Consider the following 9867-nt stretch of genomic DNA (forward strand, 5'->3'; position numbering starts at 1 on the left):
CAAGACAGAGCCAATTGCCCTTAATCTATTCGAGCGCTCCACCATGGCTTGTGTGTGTAGGCTACGTGTGCACGGTTGCTCAGCTCACAGAGGTCTTCTAAAAGCACCAGCTCTGCCATTGTTGATGAGTGACCAACTGAAGATTTCTCCTACTCCTGTTAAACTAATTATGTGCTGCACCTCAAGTCCACAGTGACTCAAAAACTTGCGTACACGTGTTCAGGCCAGACGTGAGATTTTAGCGCTGCCTACGCTCACGTTCAAATTGATAAATGCCAAGCTCTGCGTAGGAATCGGCATACGCCCGTCCTACGCCTGTTTTAGGTTCTACGCACGTTTCATAAATGAGGGCCACTATGTTTTCATGAAAGGAACAAATGGATGCAGCTGATGTACTTACAAGATGACCATTGACGCAGATGAGTTCTACTTCCTCTCTCCAGTGTCTGGGCCCCTGAACGCCACCTGGTCCTGAAAAACAAATGATTGACATACTGTAGTCACCACGGTGTGTCTGGGATTCTCACTTCATGTTAAAGCTATGATGAGTTTCTTTTTCCCTTGCAATACCTGGGAGAAATGAGCATACAGTGCAGATAAATCCAAATTCAGAACAGTCCAGTTCAGGTAAATCAAAATCAACCAAATACTGGTTATTCAATCCTGTTAATACTTCACTACAGTGTAATAGGTTTTGGATTTCCCAATTGAAATCCATGATGCATCCAGGACTAAATGGGGACATTGATTACTCTCCTCTCTTGTGATGTGTTTTTTTTTTGTTAATGGATATTGTTCATGTATACAGATATTTATTATTTTCCAATGTATTTAGCACTTTGGGACTGTATTCTGTCTCATATATTGTAACCATATGTTAAGTTGTCATTCATTTTCTATTTTACAATGGGTTTGAGTATGATGTCACTTCCTCTCTTTGTCCTGTATATTTCCTGCTTGCATCTCACTTCTAGTTAGTCACTCTGAAGATAGTTTCATATTGCCAAACCTTCCTCCACAGCGCTGCAGAGGAGGGTCCCGCCAGTCAACACAGCATTCCGGGATAGGAGAAAAACGTGCTCTGGTTTATTGGCATTTCTTTAACCCAATAACAATTGCCTTGGGCAGCACTAAGCACCAGGAAATGTCACGGTGCCTCTGCAAAACAGCCTCAGCAGGAACTTGTTTTGGTGGAACATGGCACATTGGCACATCACAATACACCCGTTAGTTTCCATTGGCCGCTGGGCTGGGGTGGGTGTGGCCTACCTGCACCACCGAGCTGAAAAGCATCTGTGAAGCAAACTGGAGGAGGCTCAGACACGCTAACTGAAAGACAAGTGTTGTTAATGTCATGTCCTAGTCTAAATTGTCTACAAATGAACTGCCAACTTAGGGTCAACGCTGTTTGCAGCACCTGACGAAAGAAAAGGAGCAAGCTGGTGGCAGAGCAGAGGAGGAATTGGCACCCGAAGTTAATGACCAACGTAGGCCTCAAATCCGTAACTACAGGCTGGCGCCGAAGCGGTTCGCTTTTCTAGTTTTTTTAATGCACGAGCAAAAACCAAGCTCCATTATAATCCCAGACGTAAGAGTAATCAAGCTTTCCCCAGGGAAAATAAAGACTAAACAGATTCAGCTACCACCACAAATCAAATCCAAGTGGGACTGCCACTATTTTATCAGAACGACCAACATTATTCAATGTCATTTTCCTCTGCAATGGTGGTGGTTTAACAACGAAGACAACTCATGACACCACGCAACTTTATGACGTTATCGAAAACTCTGTTTTGATTGAGATAGCCCAAAGGAAGGAAACGAAGAACATTACACATTGCACTTTTAAGTCAAACACTACTTCTCACATCAAAATACTATGAATATGAATGAGTGAGCCACACTTTTACAAAATCTGTTCACATATCAAATGCCTATCAATTACTAGACAACAGTGCCGCATTGTCTCTGGGACCAGCCTATTCCCACCATACACAGGTCTGGACCCAGAGGCCCTGCAGCCCGATGCAATCAAGTACTGAATGCACCTCAGAAATGAATTATGTATGTATATACATATATACACACACACACACACACAGTACTGTGCAAAAGTCTTAGGCAGCTATGAAGAAATGCTGCAAACTAAGAAGGCTTTTAAAAATATGAATAATGATCATTTATTTTGATCAATATTGTACCCTTTGCCTTCAAATCAGCATCAATTCTTATAGGTACACGTGGAAAACGTTGGCCAACGTTGAGGATCGTAGACGCAGTGCTCGGCCAAGGAAACTTAGTGCAGCAGATGAAAAACACATCAAGATTATTTCCCTTCAAAATCGGAAGATGTCCAGCAGTGACATCAGCTCAGAACTGGCAGAAACCAGAGGGACCCAGGTACACCATCTGTCTGGAGAGGTCTGGCCAGAAGTGGTCTTCATGGAAGAGTTGCAGCCAGAAAGCCAGACCTCCGACATGGAAACAAGACCAAGTAACTCAACTATGCATGAAAACATTGGAGCTGGGGTGCAGAAACATGGCAGCAGGTGCTCTGGAGTCATGAGTACACATTTGAAATATTTGGCTGCAGAAGGCAGTATGTTTGCGCCAAAATAATGAATTTCTAAAATGTCCAAAAGGCACAAGGGAGTTGATTTTAAGGAGTTGCTGTATTTTGTTCCATGAGTCAGGTGCACTAATATGAGTTCAGATCGAGCTTGTGGAACATGAAGTAAAAGCCGGTCAGCACATCGAGTCTGAATGACAGAGTAGTTCTGTAAGGCAAGATGGCAGTTTTCCAACATGTCTAGATAAAGAGATACCAGTGAGTAATGATGTGGGGTTCCTGCAGGGTCACAATAGGAAAGACTACAACTTTAATTAGAGATATGTTTTGAAAAAAAGTCAACCAAGCTGGCTAGTAACTTGAGAGAAACGTCTGCAGATTTTCTGTTCTGCTGGACATGCAGGTTCGCTTTATCCGCTGGCAAAAGTGTTAAAAGGGAAAGTTACCGTTCAATTGGTATTTGGACAAAAATATTGTGCTATTTGATTTTCTCCATATTGCCCAGCCCTACGTTCAACCCTTCTGAATCTAGTCATTCAGAAGGGTTAAACCTCAACTTTCCCTCTTTAGCATTTAGCTTAGCGCCATCGCAACCATAAACACCTCTGGCTCTAGCAGTTTGCTGCTTCCTGTTTGGTGCTGGAGGGAGCGCACACATTGGCTGTTGACAATGTTCACATGATTTAACTTTACTACCAAGATAAAAAAACGGGAATGGAATCGCTTGAAAAGTTGTACGCCTCACAGATGCTCAAATAGCAATTTCGGGGAGCTTAAGGGTAAGGCAAGATGTTTTCACAAACTAGTGATCTGGAAAATAAAATGGGTGCAGACCCACAGGGTGACACAGCCACTAACAGCATGCTGTTGCAGGCTAACAGGCTTTAAATCGTCATGGTTTCTCTGTTGCTCCAGAGATCTGGAGGCACCACAGTGCAAACTAAATCAGACATTTAGGTGATCTTCCTTTTTTTGATTTGTCAAACAATTCTTTGTGTGAGCACAACTCAACTCCTACCCACAAAGTTTTCTTGAGAGCGATTTAGTGGCGGTGAACACTACAGGCGGGGTTGTTTGGAGAATTATAGACCTATAAATCATTCTCGTTTTGCATGTTTTCCCTTTAATGTCACAGCAACCAAGCCCACCCAAACCAAACTGATTGACAAAAACCACATGCACAACACGCATGCAAAAACTATGTTACAGCTGGACGCTGGTTTCATCACCAGCACTGGCCCATGTCTCCTAGCAGGAGAGACTCACTGAGCATCTGCTTCCAATCGCTTCCCAGCCTCCGCCCTCCCTCCCCCTCTGAGGGGGTCTGTGGGAGGCAGCGGACCCACCGGGCTCATTTGAAGCCAGAGCCCCAGCTCTGTGGACCGGGGCCCCCAAAACAGTGATGTAACACCCAACAGGCTTATGTAACTAATCTCTGCTGGCAGCTTCTCCCTCAGAAACATAGCAAGTGGAGACCCTGGGAACACTAAGAAAAAAGCACACCACTTACACCTAGTTCTATCTAGCCTTGTAGATGTTTTTTACTTTTAATGGTCCAGGTTTTGCAAGGTCATTACAGATTTTCTATGGTTTGACTGAACCATCTTATGAAGAAGCATCAACTGGTGTTCTGCAAAGGCTCCTACAAACTGTCTGATGACAGCAATCTCACAGATAGCATGATCCACAGTGAGAAACGTGTATTAATAAAATATTGGTGATGTACTGTTTATTTAGACTGGGTAAACCCCGCCCAATCTGCTGGCGATTTGATTTCTCCCTGCAGCTCAGGCTGGAAACCTAACAAAGTGGACCAACGGATCCTGTTGTTCTGGACGGAGACCGGTGAAAGAAAATAGAAGCACTTTTCCGGTGATGGTTAGGCGTTACTGTCCAGCCTCCAACTGAGCCTGAAGACGTAGATGTGACGTGGCAACCTGTCCGATAGCTGTAAGTCTTCTGGTAGCACACTGACAGCAAGTAACGAGGCACAGCCGAAACGTCACTGAGTAACATCAGTGTTAGCCACCATGCTAACAGCATTGATAACTATGGCACACCGTGCGGCCACTATTTTTCCAGCAGTTTATTAGCAAGTGTTTGACATTTTGTAACTTGAAAAAAAAAAAATTTAATATTCATTCATCAGAATCATTTATAATGATTAAATGATTAAATAACTGACAACCATGTTAAGAGTGTTGTCATAGCATAGTTTTGTCCACAAGAGGGCACTCTACACCCTCCCTGTTGGCAACAGTATTTTTTGTTATTGTGATATAAAGACTTTAAATTTCATATCATAAGTTTATGTTTTAATACATTTTATTGTAACTTTAATATATTTTGATGTTCCTATGTCCTGTTCCAAATGATCCTACTATTTAGTAAGAACTCATAAATAACTACAAAAAACTAATGTTAAGGAAATCTGTAATCTGTTTTTTTCAAATAAATATGTATCGGCCGATATTGGATTTTTAAATAACCAAATATTTATATCGGTCATAAAAAAATATATATTTTTATATTGGTCTCGCTACTATTCAGTCTTTACCGTAGCTCCATGCACCAAGATCTTGTGTTGCTAACTCCCGCTAACTTAGTGTTCACCACACGTCACGTGACCAACGTTTTCACATGCAGGTGTAATGCAAGACTTGCCAATGTTAGCCAACACATTTGAAAAAAAGCACACATTTGAATACTAATTTAGCAATTGATTATGTGGTTAAAAAAATGTCAAGATGGTAGAGCCCTTATCTGGGATTTTTTGGAATCACATTTGCACAGTGGGAGGAAGTAGAGACACGTTCTCCAACTATAAATACAGGCTATGAGTGGCAACGCTTAGACAATATTTTGGACCAAATACATCAATATTGCGTCAATATTGTAGGGTTGACAATTACTGCTTTTACAAATATTTTCACATTAGGCCAGTATTTCGACTATAATGACTAAGTGGGTAGAGGTAAATAATACAATAGCTAGAACAGTCTGTTAGTTCAGAAAATGACATCACTTTACTGTAATGTAGTCTTTAAAAATTAGGAAAAAACCCTTGTGTCAAATCCCAATATTCCGGTATCCAAAATCTAAGACGATATCTTGTTTCATATATCAAGGTCGACATAATAGCGATATATTGCCCAGCCCTAGTTGATTTTCAAGTGACAACGCAGGAACTCGACTAATCCAACTCCGGCAATCCCCGATCCTCCGGATCTGATACGCAGAGATTCTAGTATCGCCGAACGCCAGAGAGTTCTGCAGCAATTTAGCACACGGCAGATTGTGCTTGACTTCCTGTCCCGCACTGTCACAAAATAAAACATCTGGGTAATTTTCAAAATAAAATAGATCACGCTCACGCCGGATCACAATTCCCCGCACAACACCTTGAAAACACAGCTCAGAGTTGTTTCCCCTCTACTCCTCTGGATGAAAACAAACTGTTGTTGGTTTTGTGGTTTTATTCTACGTGAATTCAAGAGTTGTCGTGGGTCCTCGTGACTTCAGCTGTCAGTTTTTGCCGCAGCCGTTCTGCAACAAATCCGGATGTGGTGGGTGTTGACGGACGGCGGAGCACGGAGCCGACACGCAGCGGAGCCGATCCACAGACTTTCTGCAACCGGTTCCATCAAGTGTCCATTTCTAACAGTCACTGTGCCAAGTTCTGATTGGATGTGAGTAGGCCTATAGCTTGAGTAGGACAACAGTATGCAAGAGGAACATGAACAGTGGGAAACTCTGTGTGTTCATACCCAGGCCTTCAGGAGAACGCCTGTTGCAATTTTTCGATTCTGTTAAAAGTCAGTTTTGAGTGGAGCCCAACCGCTATATATGCGGGCCGATATTATCGGCCAATATTAGGCATTTCCCAATGCAATCGGTATTGGCATTTATAATAGACGATTTAAAAGAAAAAGTATTCATTCGTCAGAATCATTTATAATGACAAATAAATGATGCTGATAAATTCATATTTAAAAATAAAAACTCAACCATGTTGAGTGTTGGCGTTGCATAGTTTGTCCACCAGAGGGGGCTTTACTGCGTCCCTGTTGGCAACACTGATATTTGTTTTATTAATGTGTTTTTGTTCAAAAGGACATTAAGTTTCATATCTTAAGTTTGTATTTTTATACATTTTACTTATACGACCTTTATTATATTTGGATGTTCTTCTGTTCTGTTGTGACAATAAAACAAATTTGTATCATATTATTTTAGTGAGAACTCAAATAACTATTGTTAGGGAAATCTGTTTTTTTGTAACACGTTTCTTTTTTTTCTTTTTTTAAACATACAGTATATCAGCCAATATATAGGCATATCGGATTTTTAAATAACCAAAATTGGTCGGGCTCTAGTTTGGAGCCATATTTCTGAGGGAAAAGAGCAACATTATCCGTGTAAAGTCATTCCACTCTCTAGCAATTAGAATGATCAAGCACAAGGTACTCAAGTGTTGTAACAATCCCTCAGGGTTCACTGACCCCACATCTTGAAGGTCTGGTGAAGGGGAATGGCTACTAATTAGCTTCCATATGCACTTCCAAGTGTGGAACAAAAACAAAAAAGTAGAATTCCTTATTACACGCAAGTTTTTTTTATTTTGAGAGATATAAGAACCCGACTACCTGCTAAATATGAACAAAAGGAAAAACACTGACAGTGTGTTTGCCTAAAATGTGTGATATAGACTAATTTGACAAAATGTGCATTTACAAAAGATGTAGACATATTCTACATTGCTTGATATACTGATCTACTGTACAAACTTGTAGTGCAATGATGTGTTTGCCATACATTGCTGCAAAACATGGCAGTATTCAGTTTTCTTTAAAGATAAAGAGGGACAACCCTTAAACCGATTTGCTACGTTGTGGCAGGGTGCGCCAAACACAATTGAAAAAAAGCTACATTTTTAAGTTGCTTTGCTTATAATTCTCGGAGATGTTAGACTTTAAAAGAGTTGCCCAACTCCTACGGTAAATTCCTCGGCCAGATAATCCTCCAAGTAAAACTAAACAACTTTAGAATTTTCTCAATTTCAGCATTTCGTAAACTGCTGATGACAGCCCATCCTTGAGATCTCTCGTAGACAAAACACTGTGGATTACTTGCGTGTCAATTATAATTAGGTCTAAATATCACTTCCATGAACGCTGCATTGTGTGTTGGAAGAATGCCGAAGTAAAGAAAATAATGTATTAAACTAAGGAAGACGTTGAGTCGTTTTTGTTTTGCTACGTACCTTCGCAGACGAGCATGGCAACTTTAAATTTCAGTTTTTTTCAACGCAGTTTGGCGCTGCGTTCTCTCCCCACCTACACGCGCACCCAACCACGCAGACCAATGTCTTCACCTCTCTGACGTAAAGTGTAGCCTAACATAATATATATATATGGCGTCGTGGCCTGCGTTTAAAGAGAATTTAAAAAAAAAAGTCTAGGGCCTTGGTCCTGGGTCTTTAGTTTTACAATTTGCATAAACACAGACTCTTAACTCCACCTTTTTAGCCTACGTCTCTGGGTTAACGTGGATGGTGTCCCTGATATGATTAGTCTCCACCTGTCGGGAGGATGGGCTCACCAGGATGAACAGTGTCTGAATGTTTCAAGCTTCACGTGAGAAACAGCTAGCTCACTTTCACAACATTTTAAGTGTTTCATACCAGACAAAACGACCCTGAAAGCAACAACTGACCGCTGCAAAGAGGTACATTAGCAACATGTTGCGTTGCAGGTAAATGCGTTGACAGCCTTCAAACGTCTCTCCTCTTTTTCTGCTGTTGTACGAAAACCCCCTTCAATTGAACAACTCAAGAGTCCTTTCTCAAGTTGGAAAACGTTAGAAACCACAATTTTTAAGCACAAAAAAATACAGGCAATTAACTCACCCACGCTTCCCTATGGGAAACAACTTGTCTCTGGTGTCCACCGCTAAACACAAAGCTCTTGTAATATCCCGCGGACACACAAACGCACGCACGCACACTCGAATGTCATCACACAGGTCCGCCTGCTGTAAACTTCTTCTTCTATCAAGTCAAATAAAACAGCACAACGTGTTGCCGACTGGAGTTTCCAAAATAAAAGTATTTTAGGAAGTCGCCTCGACTTCCTTTCGTGAACAACTGGCTGTGTTAAAATTGGCTTGTTTCTAAAGACAGTAGCCTATAGGTCTGCTTTCTATTGGATTTTGCACAACAAAAATAAAAATGCTGACTCATACGCCATACAGACTACTTGTTCTTCTTTTATTTATGTATTCTAATTCTACTTACTTTATTTATGTTATCACCATCTCAGTTTATGGTAACCTATAGACTGATGGATTGATATTTATTTTGGCTTTTCAGTTTACTAAAATAAATGAACAAAAACTCAAAACAGATGTGTAGCTACCTCATGCTTAGGGCCACAGAATAATGATTAATGTCAAATAGTGACAGTAGAATAGTGGCAAATGTGTAAGCTAAGCTAGCAAAGCTTTTTACTTTGACCCTTTTAACACTATAAACTGAAGGGAAACAAGCTTCACATTATCTCAACTCATCTTATTTCACTCTATACACAATGGCTGCCTCGTCATGAGTCATTTCGTGCTCTTATTTTGAAGGCAAGATTTGTTAGCATTGATGTAAATTTTCTGGCTTGACTCAGCTTTCTCCTCTTAAACGAGATAAATGTATAATGTTCAGTTGCATTGTGTTAACCTACATGTCTCTGCTATACCGTTCCTTTTAGATGTGTACCAAATCAACCATGTGTACTGCAAGTCCTCTTTCTCTTTTGCATGTGTATATTTCAAAGTGCTTTCATTTTCTCTTTATCTGTCTATAAAAAGTCCTCTCTCTGATACACATGCACAAACACATTCTATGTGTTTTATCCTGCAGTGACTTATGGGGTCAGCCACAGTGCAACGGACAATCAATTCTCAGTCTGCTCTAATGGCAGAGTTAACAGTCCACATATCCTGTCCATTAAAAAAAGAAAAAAACAGATAAACATCCTATTTCCCCACAGTTGGAGCTACTCCTATCGATGGGACTGCAGCACTTAATAGGCTTGTAAAATGCAAAACGCCGGAGGTGAATAGATAACCCTCTTTTGCCATCAAAGCCTTATAGACAGAGAAGATCCATTAATTGGCGGTTTAGGCACAGTTTTCTATCTAGATGTAAGTCGCTGAGGTGGGAAAGGTAACCTTGGGACTTTGTTTGTCTGACTTGTCGCCTCTGCTCTTTGTTCACTCTTACTCCTTTGAATAGTCGCTACAGTGGT

At 40.9% G+C, this 9867-nt stretch overlaps 1 protein-coding gene across 2 annotated transcripts in view; it reads right to left on the bottom strand.

Annotated features, from left to right (window-relative positions):
* Window positions 1–8590, bottom strand: part of svila (supervillin a) — a 118479-nt gene extending 109889 nt beyond the window's left edge. For both annotated transcript variants that reach the window (XM_034861874.1, XM_034861876.1), the window contains exons 1-2: window positions 8478–8590; window positions 401–471 (exon numbers count right to left, since the gene is read on the bottom strand). The gene's annotated coding sequence lies outside the window, so the exon portion shown is untranslated. The remainder of the gene's footprint in view (window positions 1–400; window positions 472–8477) is intronic.
* Window positions 8591–9867: the final 1277 nt, after the last annotated feature.

Source organism: Etheostoma cragini, chromosome 22 (assembly GCF_013103735.1).
Source record: "Etheostoma cragini isolate CJK2018 chromosome 22, CSU_Ecrag_1.0, whole genome shotgun sequence".
Lineage (NCBI taxonomy): Eukaryota > Metazoa > Chordata > Actinopteri > Perciformes > Percidae > Etheostoma > Etheostoma cragini.